This window comes from Physella acuta, unplaced genomic scaffold, assembly GCF_028476545.2.
Source record: "Physella acuta isolate Inbredline_101_S28 unplaced genomic scaffold, ASM2847654v3 ptg000533l, whole genome shotgun sequence".
NCBI classification, from domain to species: Eukaryota; Metazoa; Mollusca; class Gastropoda; family Physidae; genus Physella; species Physella acuta.
The window spans coordinates 641729-654751 of NW_026732052.1; the positions used below are offsets into that span (position 1 = coordinate 641729).

The following is a 13023-nucleotide window of genomic DNA, read 5'->3' on the forward strand; positions in this document are numbered from 1 at the left end:
CAACGAGTATTAGTTTTTATTAGTGTGTGTTGCTTATGTCAAATATTTCATGTACACATCAGTATAAAATGCTACTTTTTTGTAATTGTATATCTACGGCCATACAACGTTGAAGATACCGGTTCTCGTCCGATAACCGAAGTCAAGCAACGTCTGGCGTGGTTAGTACTTAGATGGGTGACCGCTTGGGAACACCACGTGCTGTAGATTGAATTTTTTAGTTTTATGTTTATTTTAAAAATATGTTTTTAAATTTTCCGTTTTTTTTAAAAATATATTGTTTATTTTTTCTCAAATAAAAAAAGACGATGGTTGAAAGTTTTTTTCTTGAGTTATTTTTATCAACGAATATTAGTTTTTATTAGTGTGTGTTGCTTATGTCAAATATTTCATGTACACATCAGTATAAAATGCTACTTTTTTGTAATTGTATATCTACGGCCATACAACGTTGAAGATACCGGTTCTCGTCCGATCACCGAAGTCAAGCAACGTCTGGCGTGGTTAGTACTTAGATGGGTGACCGCTTGGGAACACCACGTGCTGTAGATTGACTTTTTTAATTAAATTTTTTTAAAATTATGTTTTTTAATTTTACTTTTAAAAAATATATATATTTTATTTTTTCTCAAATAAAAAAGACGATGGTTGAAAGTTTTTTTCTTGAGTTATTTTTATCAACGAATATTAGTTTTTATTAGTGTGTGTTGCTTATGTCAAATATTTCATGTACACATCAGTATAAAATGCTACTTTTTTGTAATTGTATATCTACGGCCATACAACGTTGAAGATACCGGTTCTCGTCCGATAACCGAAGTCAAGCAACGTCTGGCATGGTTAGTACTAAGATGGGTGACCGCTTGGGAACACCACGTGCTGTAGATTGAATTTTTTAATTCAATTTTTTTTTAAAAATTATTTTTTTTTTAATTTTCCGTTTTTTTTAAAAAATATATTGTTTATTTTTTCTCAAATAACAAAAGACGATGGTTGAAAGTTTTTTTCTTGAGTTATTTTTATCAACGAGTATTAGTTTTTATTAGTGTGTGTTGCTTATGTCAAATATTTCATGTACACATCAGTATAAAATGCTACTTTTTTGTAATTGTATATCTACGGCCATACAACGTTGAAGATACCGGTTCTCGTCCGATCACCGAAGTCAAGCAACGTCTGGCGTGGTTAGTACTTAGATGGGTGACCGCTTGGGAACACCACGTGCTGTAGATTGAATTTTTTAGTTTTATGTTTATTTTAAAAATATGTTTTTAAATTTTCCGTTTTTTTTAAAAATATATTGTTTATTTTTTCTCAAATAAAAAAAGACGATGGTTGAAAGTTTTTTTCTTGAGTTCTTTTTATCAACGAATATTAGTTTTTATTAATGTGTGTTGCTTATGTCAAATATTTCATGTACACATCAGTATAAAATGCTACTTTTTTGTAATTGTATATCTACGGCCATACAACGTTGAAGATACCGGTTCTCGTCCGATCACCGAAGTCAAGCAACGTCTGGCGTGGTTAGTACTTAGATGGGTGACCGCTTGGGAACACCACGTGCTGTAGATTGAATTTGTAAATTAATTTTTTTTAAAATTATGTTTTTTAATTTTACTTTTAAAAAATATATATATTTTATTTTTTCTCAAATAAAAAAGACGATGGTTGAAAGTTTTTTTCTTGAGTTATTTTTATCAACGAATATTAGTTTTTATTAGTGTGTGTTGCTTATGTCAAATATTTCATGTACACATCAGTATAAAATGCTACTTTTTTGTAATTGTATATCTACGGCCATACAACGTTGAAGATACCGGTTCTCGTCCGATAACCGAAGTCAAGCAACGTCTGGCATGGTTAGTACTAAGATGGGTGACCGCTTGGGAACACCACGTGCTGTAGATTGAATTTTTTAATTCAATTTTTTTTTAAAAATTATTTTTTTTTTAATTTTCCGTTTTTTTTAAAAAATATATTGTTTATTTTTTCTCAAATAACAAAAGACGATGGTTGAAAGTTTTTTTCTTGAGTTATTTTTATCAACGAGTATTAGTTTTTATTAGTGTGTGTTGCTTATGTCAAATATTTCATGTACACATCAGTATAAAATGCTACTTTTTTGTAATTGTATATCTACGGCCATACAACGTTGAAGATACCGGTTCTCGTCCGATCACCGAAGTCAAGCAACGTCTGGCGTGGTTAGTACTTAGATGGGTGACCGCTTGGGAACACCACGTGCTGTAGATTGAATTTTTTAGTTTTATGTTTATTTTAAAAATATGTTTTTAAATTTTCCGTTTTTTTTAAAAATATATTGTTTATTTTTTCTCAAATAAAAAAAGACGATGGTTGAAAGTTTTTTTCTTGAGTTCTTTTTATCAACGAATATTAGTTTTTATTAATGTGTGTTGCTTATGTCAAATATTTCATGTACACATCAGTATAAAATGCTACTTTTTTGTAATTGTATATCTACGGCCATACAACGTTGAAGATACCGGTTCTCGTCCGATCACCGAAGTCAAGCAACGTCTGGCGTGGTTAGTACTTAGATGGGTGACCGCTTGGGAACACCACGTGCTGTAGATTGAATTTTTAAATTAATTTTTTTTAAAATTATGTTTTTTAATTTTACTTTTAAAAAATATATATATTTTATTTTTTCTCAAATAAAAAAGACGATGGTTGAAAGTTTTTTTCTTGAGTTATTTTTATCAACGAATATTAGTTTTTATTAGTGTGTGTTGCTTATGTCAAATATTTCATGTACACATCAGTATAAAATGCTACTTTTTTGTAATTGTATATCTACGGCCATACAACGTTGAAGATACCGGTTCTCGTCCGATCACCGAAGTCAAGCAACGTCTGGCGTGGTTAGTACTTAGATGGGTGACCGCTTGGGAACACCACGTGCTGTAGATTGAATTTTTAAATTAAATTTTTTTAAAATTATATTTTTTAATTTTACTTTAAAAAAAATATATTTTATTTTTTCTCAAATAAAAAAAGACGATGGTTGAAAGTTTTTTTATTGAGTTATTTTTATCAACGAATATTAGTTTTTATTAGTGTGTGTTGCTTATGTCAAATATTTCATGTACACATCAGTATAAAATGCTACTTTTTTGTAATTGTATATCTACGGCCATACAATGTTGAAGATACCGGTTCTCGTCCGATCACCGAAGTCAAGCAACGTCTGGCGTGGTTAGTACTTAGATGGGTGACCGCTTGGGAACACCACGTGCTGTAGATTGAATTTTTTAATTTAATTTTTTTTTAAATTATGTTTTTTTAATTTTCCATTTTTTAAAAAATATATTGTTTATTTTTTCTCAAATAAAAAAAGACGATGGTTGAAAGTTTTTTTCTTGAGTTATTTTTATCAACGAATATTAGTTTTTATTAGTGTGTGTTGCTTATGTCAAATATTTCATGTACACATCAGTATAAAATGCTACTTTTTTGTAATTGTATATCTACGGCCATACAACGTTGAAGATACCGGTTCTCGTCCGATCACCGAAGTCAAGCAACGTCTGGCGTGGTTAGTACTTAGATGGGTGACCGCTTGGGAACACCACGTGCTGTAGATTGAATTTTTTAATTAAATTTTTTTAAAATTATGTTTTTTAATTTTACTTTTAAAAAATATATATATTTTATTTTTTCTCAAATAAAAAAGACGATGGTTGAAAGTTTTTTTCTTGAGTTATTTTTATCAACGAATATTAGTTTTTATTAGTGTGTGTTGCTTATGTCAAATATTTCATGTACACATCAGTATAAAATGCTACTTTTTTGTAATTGTATATCTACGGCCATACAACGTTGAAGATACCGGTTCTCGTCCGATAACCGAAGTCAAGCAACGTCTGGCGTGGTTAGTACTAAGATGGGTGACCGCTTGGGAACACCACGTGCTGTAGATTGAATTTTTTAATTCAATTTTTTTTTTTAAATTATGTTTTTTTTAATTTTCCGTTTTTTTAAAAATATATTGTTTATTTTTTCTCAAATAACAAAAGACGATGGTTGAAAGTTTTTTTCTTGAGTTATTTTTATCAACGAGTATTAGTTTTTATTAGTGTGTGTTGCTTATGTCAAATATTTCATGTACACATCAGTATAAAATGCTACTTTTTTGTAATTGTATATCTACGGCCATACAACGTTGAAGATACCGGTTCTCGTCCGATCACCGAAGTCAAGCAACGTCTGGCGTGGTTAGTACTTAGATGGGTGACCGCTTGGGAACACCACGTGCTGTAGATTGAATTTTTGAATTTAATTTTTTTTTTAAATTATGTTTTTTTAATTTTCCGTTTTTTTAAAAATATATTGTTTATTTTTTCTCAAATAAAAAAAGACGATGGTTGAAAGTTTTTTTCTTGAGTTATTTTTATCAACGAATATTAGTTTTTATTAGTGTGTGTTGCTTATGTCAAATATTTCATGTACACATCAGTATAAAATGCTACTTTTTTGTAATTGTATATCTACGGCCATACAACGTTGAAGATACCGGTTCTCGTCCGATAACCGAAGTCAAGCAACGTCTGGCGTGGTTAGTACTAAGATGGGTGACCGCTTGGGAACACCACGTGCTGTAGATTGAATTTTTTAATTCATTTTTTTTTTAAATTATGTTTTTTTTAATTTTCCGTTTTTTTAAAAATATATTGTTTATTTTTTCTCAAATAAAAAAAGACGATGGTTGAAAGTTTTTTTCTTGAGTTATTTTTATCAACGAATATTAGTTTTTATTAGTGTGTGTTGCTTATGTCAAATATTTCATGTACACATCAGTATAAAATGCTACTTATATTGTAATTGTATATCTACGGCCATACAACGTTGAAGATACCGGTTCTCGTCCGATCACCGAAGTCAAGCAACGTCTGGCGTGGTTAGTACTTAGATGGGTGACCGCTTGGGAACACCACGTGCTGTAGATTGAATTTTTTAATTAAATTTTTTTTTTAAATTATGTTTTTTTAATTTTCCGTTTTTTTTAAAATATATTGTTTATTTTTTCTCAAATAAAAAAAGACGATGGTTGAAAGTTTTTTTTTTGAGTTATTTTTATCAACGAATATTAGTTTTTATTAGTGTGTGTTGCTTATGTCAAATATTTCATGTACACATCAGTATAAAATGCTACTTTTTTGTAATTGTATATCTACGGCCATACAACGTTGAAGATACCGGTTCTCGTCCGATCACCGAAGTCAAGCAACGTCTGGCGTGGTTAGTACTTAGATGGGTGACCGCTTGGGAACACCACGTGCTGTAGATTGAATTTTTAAATTAAATTTTTTTAAAATTATGTTTTTTAATTTTACTTTAAAAAAAATATATATTTTATTTTTTCTCAAATAAAAAAAGACGATGGTTGAAAGTTTTTTTCTTGAGTTATTTTTATCAACGAATATTAGTTTTTATTAGTGTGTGTTGCTTATGTCAAATATTTCATGTACACATCAGTATAAAATGCTACTTTTTTGTAATTGTATATCTACGGCCATACAACGTTGAAGATACCGGTTCTCGTCCGATCACCGAAGTCAAACAACGTCTGGCGTGGTTAGTACTTAGATGGGTGACCGCTTGGGAACACCACGTGCTGTAGATTGAATTTTTTAATTAAATTTTTTTTAAATTATGTTTTTTAATTTTACTTTTAAAAAATATATATATATTATTTTTTCTCAAATAAAAAAGACGATGGTTGAAAGTTTTTTTCTTGAGTTATTTTTATCAACGAATATTAGTTTTTATTAGTGTGTGTTGCTTATGTCAAATATTTCATGTACACATCAGTATAAAATGCTACTTTTTTGTAATTGTATATCTACGGCCATACAACGTTGAAGATACCGGTTCTCGTCCGATCACCGAAGTCAAGCAACGTCTGGCGTGGTTAGTACTAAGATGGGTGACCGCTTGGGAACACCACGTGCTGTAGATTGAATTTTTTAATTTAATTTTTTTTTTAAATTATGTTTTTTTTTAATTTTACTTTAAAAAAAATATATTTTATTTTTTCTCAAATAAAAAAAGACGATGGTTGAAAGTTTTTTTCTTGAGTTATTTTTATCAACGAATATTAGTTTTTATTAGTGTGTGTTGCTTATGTCAAATATTTCATGTACACATCAGTATAAAATGCTACTTTTTTGTAATTGTATATCTACGGCAATACAACGTTGAAGATACCGGTTCTCGTCCGATCACCGAAGTCAAGCAACGTCTGGCGTGGTTAGTACTTAGATGGGTGACCGCTTGGGAACACCACGTGCTGTAGATTGAATTTTTTAATTTAATTTTTTTTTAAATTATGTTTTTTTTTAATTTTACTTTAAAAAAAATATATTTTATTTTTTCTCAAATAAAAAAAGACGATGGTTGAAAGTTTTTTTCTTGAGTTATTTTTATCAACGAATATTAGTTTTTATTAGTGTGTGTTGCTTATGTCAAATATTTCATGTACACATCAGTATAAAATGCAACTTTTTTGTAATTGTATATCTACGGCCATACAACGTTGAAGATACCGGTTCTCGTCCGATCACCGAAGTCAAGCAACGTCTGGCGTGGTTAGTACTTAGATGGGTGACTGCTTGGGAACACCACGTGCTGTAGATTGAATTTTTTAGTTTTATGTTTATTTTAAAAATACGTTTTTAAATTTTCCGTTTTTTTTAAAAATATATTGCTTATTTTTTCTCAAATAAAAAAAAGACGATGGTTGAAAGTTTTTTTCTTGAGTTCTTTTTATCAACGAATATTAGTTTTTAACACGTTTTTCTTAACTCAGCTTCGCGTTTGTGAATGTGTGGATTTGTTTGTTGTTAAAATTGACATCGAAAATTAGCCCACTTCTGATTGCTCTAGAGACCTGAAATTTGGCATACATGCTACTTTCGCCTAACAATTTCAGATGCAATCATAAAAACTAGCAATTAGAGACCGTAATTAGCTTAATTTAATTACGCCCAAAGGACCATAAAATTGAGGACATGATTTCTAAAGATACCGACAAGACTGGAGGCTTTGTTGACACAGTTACTTCGGCCCCAATCGATGTGAGCGCGCTGGCCGTGATCGTATAGTGGTTAGTACTTCGCGTTGTGGCCGCGACAACCCAGGTTCGAATCCTGGTCGCTCAAGATTTTTTTAGTCCGTGTATTTATAAACACTTAGTCAATTCATACTTAATCAAGTCATTAGATAAAGTAGAAAATAAACTATATAAAAAACTTTTTTAAAAACCACGTTTTTCATGTGTAGCAACGGACTAAAAAGGAGAAAATAAAATACTTAAAAAAACTTTTTAAAAAACCACGTTTTTCTTGTGGACTAAAAAGTAGAAAATAACTATTTACATACATTTGATAACAAAAAACGTGGGTCGGGCAGATGGGTCGGGAAATTTGATGGTGAACGTACCCACGTTTTTTGTCATCAAATGTATGTAAATAGTTATTTTCTACTTTTTAGTCCACAAGAAAAACGTGGTTTTTTAAAAAGTTTTTTTAAGTATTTTATTATTAATGTGTGTTGCTTATGTCAAATATTTCATGTACACATCAGTATAAAATGCTACTTTTTTGTAATTGTATATCTACGGCCATACAACGTTGAAGATACCGGTTCTCGTCCGATCACCGAAGTCAAGCAACGTCTGGCGTGGTTAGTACTTAGATGGGTGACCGCTTGGGAACACCACGTGCTGTAGATTGAATTTTTTAATTAAATATTTTTTTAAATTATGTTTCTTAATTTTACTTTAAAAAAAATATATATTTTATTTTTTCTCAAATAAAAAAAGACGATGGTTGAAAGTTTTTTTCTTGAGTTATTTTTATCAACGAATATTAGTTTTTATTAGTGTGTGTTGCTTATGTCAAATATTTCATGTACACATCAGTATAAAATGCTACTTTTTTGTAATTGTATATCTACGGCCATACAACGTTGAAGATACCGGTTCTCGTCCGATCACCGAAGTCAAGCAACGTCAGGCGTGGTTAGTACTTAGATCGGTGACCGATTGGGAACACCACGTGCTGTAGATTGAATTTTTTAATTAATTTTTTTTTAAATTATGTTTTTTAATTTTACTTTAAAAAAAAATATATTTTTTATTTTTTCTCAAATAAAAAAAGACGATGGTTGAAAGTTTTTTTCTTGAGTTATTTTTATCAACGAATATTAGTTTTTATTAGTGTGTGTTGCTTATGTCAAATATTTCATGTACACATCAGTATAAAATGCTACTTTTTTGTAATTGTATATCTACGGCCATACAACGTTGAAGATACCGGTTCTCGTCCGATCACCGAAGTCAAGCAACGTCTGGCGTGGTTAGTACTTAGATGGGTGACCGCTTGGGAACACCACGTGCTGTAGGTTGATTTTTTTAGTTTTATGTTTATTTTAAAAATATGTTTTTAAATTTTCCGTTTTTTTAAAAATATATTGTTTATTTTTTCTCAAATAAAAAAAGACGATGGTTGAAAGTTTTTTTCTTGAGTTACTTTTATCAACGAATATTAGTTTTTATTAGTGTGTGTTGCATATGTCAAATATTTCATGTACACATCAGTATAAAATGCTACTTTTTTGTAAGTGTATATCTACGGCCATACAACGTTGAAGATACCGGTTCTCGTCCGATCACCGAAGTCAAGCAACGTCTGGCGTGGTTAGTACTTAGATGGGTGACCGCTTGTGAACACCACGTGCTGTAGATTGAATTTTTTAGTTTTATGTTTATTTTAAAAATATGTTTTTAAATTTTCCGTTTTTTTTAAAAATATGTTTTTAAGTTTTCCGTTTTTTTTAAAAATATATTGTTTATTTTTTCTCAAATAAAAAAAGACGATGGTTGAAAGTTTTTTCTTGAGTTATTTTTATCAACGAATATTAGTTTTTATTAGTGTGTGTTGCTTATGTCAAATATTTCATGTACACATCAGTATAAAATGCTACTTTTTTGTAATTGTATATCTACGGCCATACAACGTTGAAGATACCGGTTCTCGTCCGATCACCGAAGTCAAGCAACGTCTGGCGTGGTTAGTACTTACATGGGTGACCGCTTGGGAACACCACGTGCTGTAGATTGAATTTTTTAGTTTTATGTTTATTTTAAAAATATGTTTTTAAATTTTCCGTTTTTTTTAAAAATATATTGTTTATTTTTTCTCAAATAAAAAAAGACGATGGTTGAAAGTTTTTTTCTTGAGTTATTTTTATCAACGAATATTAGTTTTTATTAGTGTGTGTTGCATATGTCAAATATTTCATGTACACATCAGTATAAAATGCTACTTTTTTGTAATTGTATATCTACGGCCATACAACGTTGAAGATACCGGTTCTCGTCCGATCACCGAAGTCAAGCAACGTCTGGCGTGGTTAGTACTTAGATGGGTGACCGCTTGGGAACACCACGTGCTGTAGATTGAATTTTTTAGTTTTATGTTTATTTTAAAAATATGTTTTTAAATTTTCCGTTTTTTTTTTTTAAATATATTGTTTATTTTTTCTCAAATAAAAAAAGACGATGGTTGAAAGTTTTTTTCTTGAGTTATGTTTATCAACGAATATTAGTTTTTATTAGTGTGTGTTGCATATGTCAAATATTTCATGTACACATCAGTATAAAATGCTACTTTTTTGTAATTGTATATCTACGGCCATACAACGTTGAAGATACCGGTTCTCGTCCGATCACCGAAGTCAAGCAACGTCTGGCGTGGTTAGTACTTAGATGGGTGACCGCTTGGGAACACCACGTGCTGTAGATTGAATTTTTTTAGTTTTATGTTTATTTTAAAAATATATTTTTAAATTTTCCATTTTTTTTTTAAATATATTGTTTATTTTTTCTCAAATAAAAAAAGACGATGGTTGAAAGTTTTTTTCTTGAGTTATTTTTATCAACGAATATTAGTTTTTATTAGTGTGTGTTGCTTATGTCAAATATTTCATGTACACATCAGTATAAAATGCTACTTTTTTGTTATTGTATAGCTACGGCCATACAACGTTGAAGATACCGGTTCTCGTCCGATCACCGAAGTCAAGCAACGTCTGGCGTGGTTAGTACTTGGATGGGTGACCGCTTGGGAACACCACGTGCTGTAGATTGATTTTTTTTAGTTTTATGTTTATTTTAAAAATATATTTTTAAATTTTCCATTTTTTTTTTTAAATATATTGTTTATTTTTTCTCAAATAAAAAAAGACGATGGTTGAAAGTTTTTTCTTGAGTTATTTTTATCAACGAATATTAGTTTTTATTAGTGTGTGTTGCATATGTCAAATATTTCATGTACACATCAGTATAAAATGCTACTTTTTTGAAATTGTATATCTACGGCCATACAACGTTGAAGATACCGGTTCTCGTCCGATCACCGAAGTCAAGCAACGTCTGGCGTGGTAAGTACTTAGATGGGTGACCGCTTGGGAACACCACGTGCTGTAGATTGCATTTTTTAGTTTTATGTTTATTTTAAAAATATGTTTTTAAATTTTCCATTTTTTTTTAAAATATATTGTTTATTTTTTCTCAAATAAAAAAAGACGATGGTTGCAAGTTTTTTTCTTGAGTTATTTTTATCAAGGAATATTAGTTTTTATTAGTGTGTGTTGCATATGTCAAATATTTCATGTACACATCAGTAAAAAATGCTACTTTTTTGTAATTGTATATCTACGGCCATACAACGTTGAAGATACCGGTTCTCGTCCGATCAAAGAAGTCAAGCAACGTCTGGCGTGGTTAGTACTTAGATGGGTGACCGCTTGGGAACACCACGTGCTGTAGATTGCATTTTTTAGTTTTATGTTTATTTTAAAAATATGTTTTTAAATTTTCCATTTTTTTTAAAAATATATTGTTTATTTTTTCTCAAATAAAAAAAGACGATGGTTGAAAGTTTTTTTCTTGAGTTATTTTTATCAACGAATATTAGTTTTTATTAGTGTGTGTTGCTTATGTCAAATATTTCATGTACACATCAGTATAAAATGCTACTTTTTTGTAATTGTATATCTACGGCCATACAACGTTGAAGATACCGGTTCTCGTCCGATCACCGAAGTCAAGCAACGTCTGGCGTGGTTAGTACTTAGATGGGTGACCGCTTGGGAACACCACGTGCTGTAGATTGAAATTTCTAATTTAATTTTTTTTAAAATTATGTTTTTTTAATATTACTTTAAATAAAATATATTGTTTATTTTTTCTCAAATAAAAAAAGACGATGGTTGAAAGTTTTTTTTTGAGTTATTTTTATCAACGAATATTAGTTTTTATTAGTGTGTGTTGCTTATGTCAAATATTTCATGTACACATCAGTATAAAATGCTACTTTTTTGTAATTGTATAGCTACGGCCATACAACGTTGAAGATACCGGTTCTCGTCCGATCACCGAAGTCAAGCAACGTCTGGCGTGGTTAGTGCTTAGATGGGTGACCGCTTGGGAACACCACGTGCTGTAGATTGAATTTTTTTAGTTTTATGTTTATTTTAAAAATATATTTTTAAATTTTCCATTTTTTTTAAAAAATATATTGTTTATTTTTTCTCAAATAAAAAAAGACGATGGTTGAAAGTTTTTTTCTTGAGTTATTTTTATCAACGAATATTAGTTTTTATTAGTGTGTGTTGCTTATGTCAAATATTTCATGTACACATCAGTATAAAATGCTACTTTTTTGTAATTGTATATATACGGCCATACAACGTTGAAGATACCGGTTCTCGTCCGATCACCGAAGTCAAGCAACGTCTGGCGTGGTTAGTACTTAGATGGGTGACCGCTTGGGAACACCACGTGCTGTAGATTGAATTTTTTAGTTTTATGTTTATTTTAAAAATAAGTTTTTAAATTTTCCATTTTTTTTTTAAAATATATTGTTTATTTTTTCTCAAATAAAAAAAGACGATGGTTGAAAGTTTTTTTCTTTTGTTATTTTTATCAACGAATAATAGTTTTTATTAGTGTGTGTTGCTTATGTCAAATATTTCATGTACACATCAGTATAAAATGCTACTTTTTTGTAATTGTATATCTACGGCCATACAACGTTGAAGATACCGGTTCTCGTCCGATCACCGAAGTCAAGCAACGTCTGGCGTGGTTAGTACTTAGATGGGTGACCGCTTGGGAACACCACGTGCTGTAGATTGAAATTTTTAATTTAATTTTTTTTTAAAATTATGTTTTTTTAATATTACTTTAAAAAAAAATATATTGTTTATTTTTTCTCAAATAAAAAAAGACGATGGTTGAAATATTTTCTTGAGTTATTTTTATCAACGAATATTAGTTTTTATTAGTGTGTGTTGCTTATGTCAAATATTTCATGTACACATCAGTATAAAATGCTACTTTTTTGTAATTGTATATCTACGGCCATACAATGTTGAAGATACCGGTTCTCGTCCGATCACCGAAGTCAAGCAACGTCTGGCGTGGTTAGCACTTAGATGTGTGACCGCTTGGGAACACCACGTGCTGTAGATTGAATTTTTTAGTTTTATGTTTATTTTAAAAATATGTTTTTAAATTTTCCGTTTTTTTTAAAAATATATTGTTTATTTTTTCTCAAATAAAAAAAGACGATGGTTGAAAGTTTTTTTCTTGAGTTATTTTTATCAACGAATATTAGTTTTTATTAGTGTGTGTTGCTTATGTCAAATATTTCATGTACACATCAGTATAAAATGCTACTTTTTTGTAATTGTATATCTACGGCCATAAAACGTTGAAGATACCGGTTCTCGTCCGATCACCGAAGTCAAGCAACGTCTGGCGTGGCTAGTACTTAGATGGGTGACCGCTTGGGAACACCACGTGCTGTAGATTGAATTTTTAATTTTATGTTTATTTTAAAAATATGTTTTTAAATGTTCTGTTTTTTTTAAAAATATATTGTTTATTTTTTCTCAAATAAAAAAAGACGATGGTTGAAAGTTTTTTTCTTT

General features: G+C 30.1%; 33 non-coding genes and 3 pseudogenes across 33 annotated transcripts; all 36 read left to right on the forward strand.

Moving 5' to 3' along the window:
* The first annotated feature begins 91 nt into the window (after positions 1 to 91).
* On the forward strand, positions 92 to 210 carry LOC131945698 (5S ribosomal RNA). Its single transcript, XR_009387534.1, has one exon. It is a non-coding gene; the product is annotated as a 5S ribosomal RNA (ribosomal RNA).
* A 223-nt stretch (positions 211 to 433) lies between these two features.
* Positions 434 to 552, forward strand: LOC131945451 (5S ribosomal RNA). The gene has a single exon (XR_009387293.1). It is a non-coding gene; the product is annotated as a 5S ribosomal RNA (ribosomal RNA).
* A 217-nt stretch (positions 553 to 769) lies between these two features.
* Positions 770 to 888, forward strand: LOC131945772 (5S ribosomal RNA). The gene has a single exon (XR_009387603.1). It is a non-coding gene; the product is annotated as a 5S ribosomal RNA (ribosomal RNA).
* Positions 889 to 1114: 226 nt separating this feature from the next.
* LOC131945453 (5S ribosomal RNA) lies at positions 1115 to 1233 on the forward strand. Its single transcript, XR_009387295.1, has one exon. It is a non-coding gene; the product is annotated as a 5S ribosomal RNA (ribosomal RNA).
* Positions 1234 to 1456: 223 nt separating this feature from the next.
* LOC131945454 (5S ribosomal RNA) lies at positions 1457 to 1575 on the forward strand. Its single transcript, XR_009387296.1, has one exon. It is a non-coding gene; the product is annotated as a 5S ribosomal RNA (ribosomal RNA).
* A 217-nt stretch (positions 1576 to 1792) lies between these two features.
* LOC131945773 (5S ribosomal RNA) lies at positions 1793 to 1911 on the forward strand. The gene has a single exon (XR_009387604.1). It is a non-coding gene; the product is annotated as a 5S ribosomal RNA (ribosomal RNA).
* Positions 1912 to 2137: 226 nt separating this feature from the next.
* Positions 2138 to 2256, forward strand: LOC131945455 (5S ribosomal RNA). The gene has a single exon (XR_009387297.1). It is a non-coding gene; the product is annotated as a 5S ribosomal RNA (ribosomal RNA).
* A 223-nt stretch (positions 2257 to 2479) lies between these two features.
* LOC131945456 (5S ribosomal RNA) lies at positions 2480 to 2598 on the forward strand. Its single transcript, XR_009387298.1, has one exon. It is a non-coding gene; the product is annotated as a 5S ribosomal RNA (ribosomal RNA).
* A 217-nt stretch (positions 2599 to 2815) lies between these two features.
* On the forward strand, positions 2816 to 2934 carry LOC131945457 (5S ribosomal RNA). The gene has a single exon (XR_009387299.1). It is a non-coding gene; the product is annotated as a 5S ribosomal RNA (ribosomal RNA).
* A 215-nt stretch (positions 2935 to 3149) lies between these two features.
* LOC131945554 (5S ribosomal RNA) lies at positions 3150 to 3268 on the forward strand. Its single transcript, XR_009387393.1, has one exon. It is a non-coding gene; the product is annotated as a 5S ribosomal RNA (ribosomal RNA).
* A 221-nt stretch (positions 3269 to 3489) lies between these two features.
* Positions 3490 to 3608, forward strand: LOC131945458 (5S ribosomal RNA). Its single transcript, XR_009387300.1, has one exon. It is a non-coding gene; the product is annotated as a 5S ribosomal RNA (ribosomal RNA).
* Positions 3609 to 3825: 217 nt separating this feature from the next.
* Positions 3826 to 3944, forward strand: LOC131945661 (5S ribosomal RNA). Its single transcript, XR_009387498.1, has one exon. It is a non-coding gene; the product is annotated as a 5S ribosomal RNA (ribosomal RNA).
* A 224-nt stretch (positions 3945 to 4168) lies between these two features.
* On the forward strand, positions 4169 to 4287 carry LOC131945459 (5S ribosomal RNA). Its single transcript, XR_009387301.1, has one exon. It is a non-coding gene; the product is annotated as a 5S ribosomal RNA (ribosomal RNA).
* A 222-nt stretch (positions 4288 to 4509) lies between these two features.
* LOC131945662 (5S ribosomal RNA) lies at positions 4510 to 4628 on the forward strand. The gene has a single exon (XR_009387499.1). It is a non-coding gene; the product is annotated as a 5S ribosomal RNA (ribosomal RNA).
* Positions 4629 to 4851: 223 nt separating this feature from the next.
* LOC131945460 (5S ribosomal RNA) lies at positions 4852 to 4970 on the forward strand. Its single transcript, XR_009387302.1, has one exon. It is a non-coding gene; the product is annotated as a 5S ribosomal RNA (ribosomal RNA).
* Positions 4971 to 5192: 222 nt separating this feature from the next.
* LOC131945461 (5S ribosomal RNA) lies at positions 5193 to 5311 on the forward strand. The gene has a single exon (XR_009387303.1). It is a non-coding gene; the product is annotated as a 5S ribosomal RNA (ribosomal RNA).
* Positions 5312 to 5528: 217 nt separating this feature from the next.
* On the forward strand, positions 5529 to 5647 carry LOC131945545 (5S ribosomal RNA). Its single transcript, XR_009387385.1, has one exon. It is a non-coding gene; the product is annotated as a 5S ribosomal RNA (ribosomal RNA).
* A 217-nt stretch (positions 5648 to 5864) lies between these two features.
* Positions 5865 to 5983, forward strand: LOC131945515 (5S ribosomal RNA). Its single transcript, XR_009387355.1, has one exon. It is a non-coding gene; the product is annotated as a 5S ribosomal RNA (ribosomal RNA).
* Positions 5984 to 6203: 220 nt separating this feature from the next.
* On the forward strand, positions 6204 to 6322 carry LOC131945556 (5S ribosomal RNA). The gene has a single exon (XR_009387395.1). It is a non-coding gene; the product is annotated as a 5S ribosomal RNA (ribosomal RNA).
* Positions 6323 to 6541: 219 nt separating this feature from the next.
* LOC131945580 (5S ribosomal RNA) lies at positions 6542 to 6660 on the forward strand. The gene has a single exon (XR_009387419.1). It is a non-coding gene; the product is annotated as a 5S ribosomal RNA (ribosomal RNA).
* A 977-nt stretch (positions 6661 to 7637) lies between these two features.
* LOC131945462 (5S ribosomal RNA) lies at positions 7638 to 7756 on the forward strand. The gene has a single exon (XR_009387304.1). It is a non-coding gene; the product is annotated as a 5S ribosomal RNA (ribosomal RNA).
* A 218-nt stretch (positions 7757 to 7974) lies between these two features.
* On the forward strand, positions 7975 to 8093 carry LOC131945284 (uncharacterized; annotated as a pseudogene).
* Positions 8094 to 8311: 218 nt separating this feature from the next.
* Positions 8312 to 8430, forward strand: LOC131945537 (5S ribosomal RNA). Its single transcript, XR_009387377.1, has one exon. It is a non-coding gene; the product is annotated as a 5S ribosomal RNA (ribosomal RNA).
* Positions 8431 to 8652: 222 nt separating this feature from the next.
* LOC131945557 (5S ribosomal RNA) lies at positions 8653 to 8771 on the forward strand. The gene has a single exon (XR_009387396.1). It is a non-coding gene; the product is annotated as a 5S ribosomal RNA (ribosomal RNA).
* Positions 8772 to 9025: 254 nt separating this feature from the next.
* Positions 9026 to 9144, forward strand: LOC131945559 (5S ribosomal RNA). Its single transcript, XR_009387398.1, has one exon. It is a non-coding gene; the product is annotated as a 5S ribosomal RNA (ribosomal RNA).
* A 223-nt stretch (positions 9145 to 9367) lies between these two features.
* Positions 9368 to 9486, forward strand: LOC131945464 (5S ribosomal RNA). Its single transcript, XR_009387306.1, has one exon. It is a non-coding gene; the product is annotated as a 5S ribosomal RNA (ribosomal RNA).
* Positions 9487 to 9711: 225 nt separating this feature from the next.
* LOC131945465 (5S ribosomal RNA) lies at positions 9712 to 9830 on the forward strand. Its single transcript, XR_009387307.1, has one exon. It is a non-coding gene; the product is annotated as a 5S ribosomal RNA (ribosomal RNA).
* A 224-nt stretch (positions 9831 to 10054) lies between these two features.
* Positions 10055 to 10173, forward strand: LOC131945549 (5S ribosomal RNA). Its single transcript, XR_009387389.1, has one exon. It is a non-coding gene; the product is annotated as a 5S ribosomal RNA (ribosomal RNA).
* A 224-nt stretch (positions 10174 to 10397) lies between these two features.
* LOC131945538 (5S ribosomal RNA) lies at positions 10398 to 10516 on the forward strand. The gene has a single exon (XR_009387378.1). It is a non-coding gene; the product is annotated as a 5S ribosomal RNA (ribosomal RNA).
* A 223-nt stretch (positions 10517 to 10739) lies between these two features.
* Positions 10740 to 10858, forward strand: LOC131945275 (uncharacterized; annotated as a pseudogene).
* Positions 10859 to 11081: 223 nt separating this feature from the next.
* On the forward strand, positions 11082 to 11200 carry LOC131945466 (5S ribosomal RNA). The gene has a single exon (XR_009387308.1). It is a non-coding gene; the product is annotated as a 5S ribosomal RNA (ribosomal RNA).
* Positions 11201 to 11418: 218 nt separating this feature from the next.
* Positions 11419 to 11537, forward strand: LOC131945780 (5S ribosomal RNA). The gene has a single exon (XR_009387610.1). It is a non-coding gene; the product is annotated as a 5S ribosomal RNA (ribosomal RNA).
* Positions 11538 to 11762: 225 nt separating this feature from the next.
* Positions 11763 to 11881, forward strand: LOC131945651 (5S ribosomal RNA). Its single transcript, XR_009387489.1, has one exon. It is a non-coding gene; the product is annotated as a 5S ribosomal RNA (ribosomal RNA).
* Positions 11882 to 12105: 224 nt separating this feature from the next.
* LOC131945467 (5S ribosomal RNA) lies at positions 12106 to 12224 on the forward strand. Its single transcript, XR_009387309.1, has one exon. It is a non-coding gene; the product is annotated as a 5S ribosomal RNA (ribosomal RNA).
* Positions 12225 to 12443: 219 nt separating this feature from the next.
* Positions 12444 to 12562, forward strand: LOC131945285 (uncharacterized; annotated as a pseudogene).
* Positions 12563 to 12785: 223 nt separating this feature from the next.
* On the forward strand, positions 12786 to 12904 carry LOC131945746 (5S ribosomal RNA). The gene has a single exon (XR_009387578.1). It is a non-coding gene; the product is annotated as a 5S ribosomal RNA (ribosomal RNA).
* Positions 12905 to 13023: the final 119 nt, after the last annotated feature.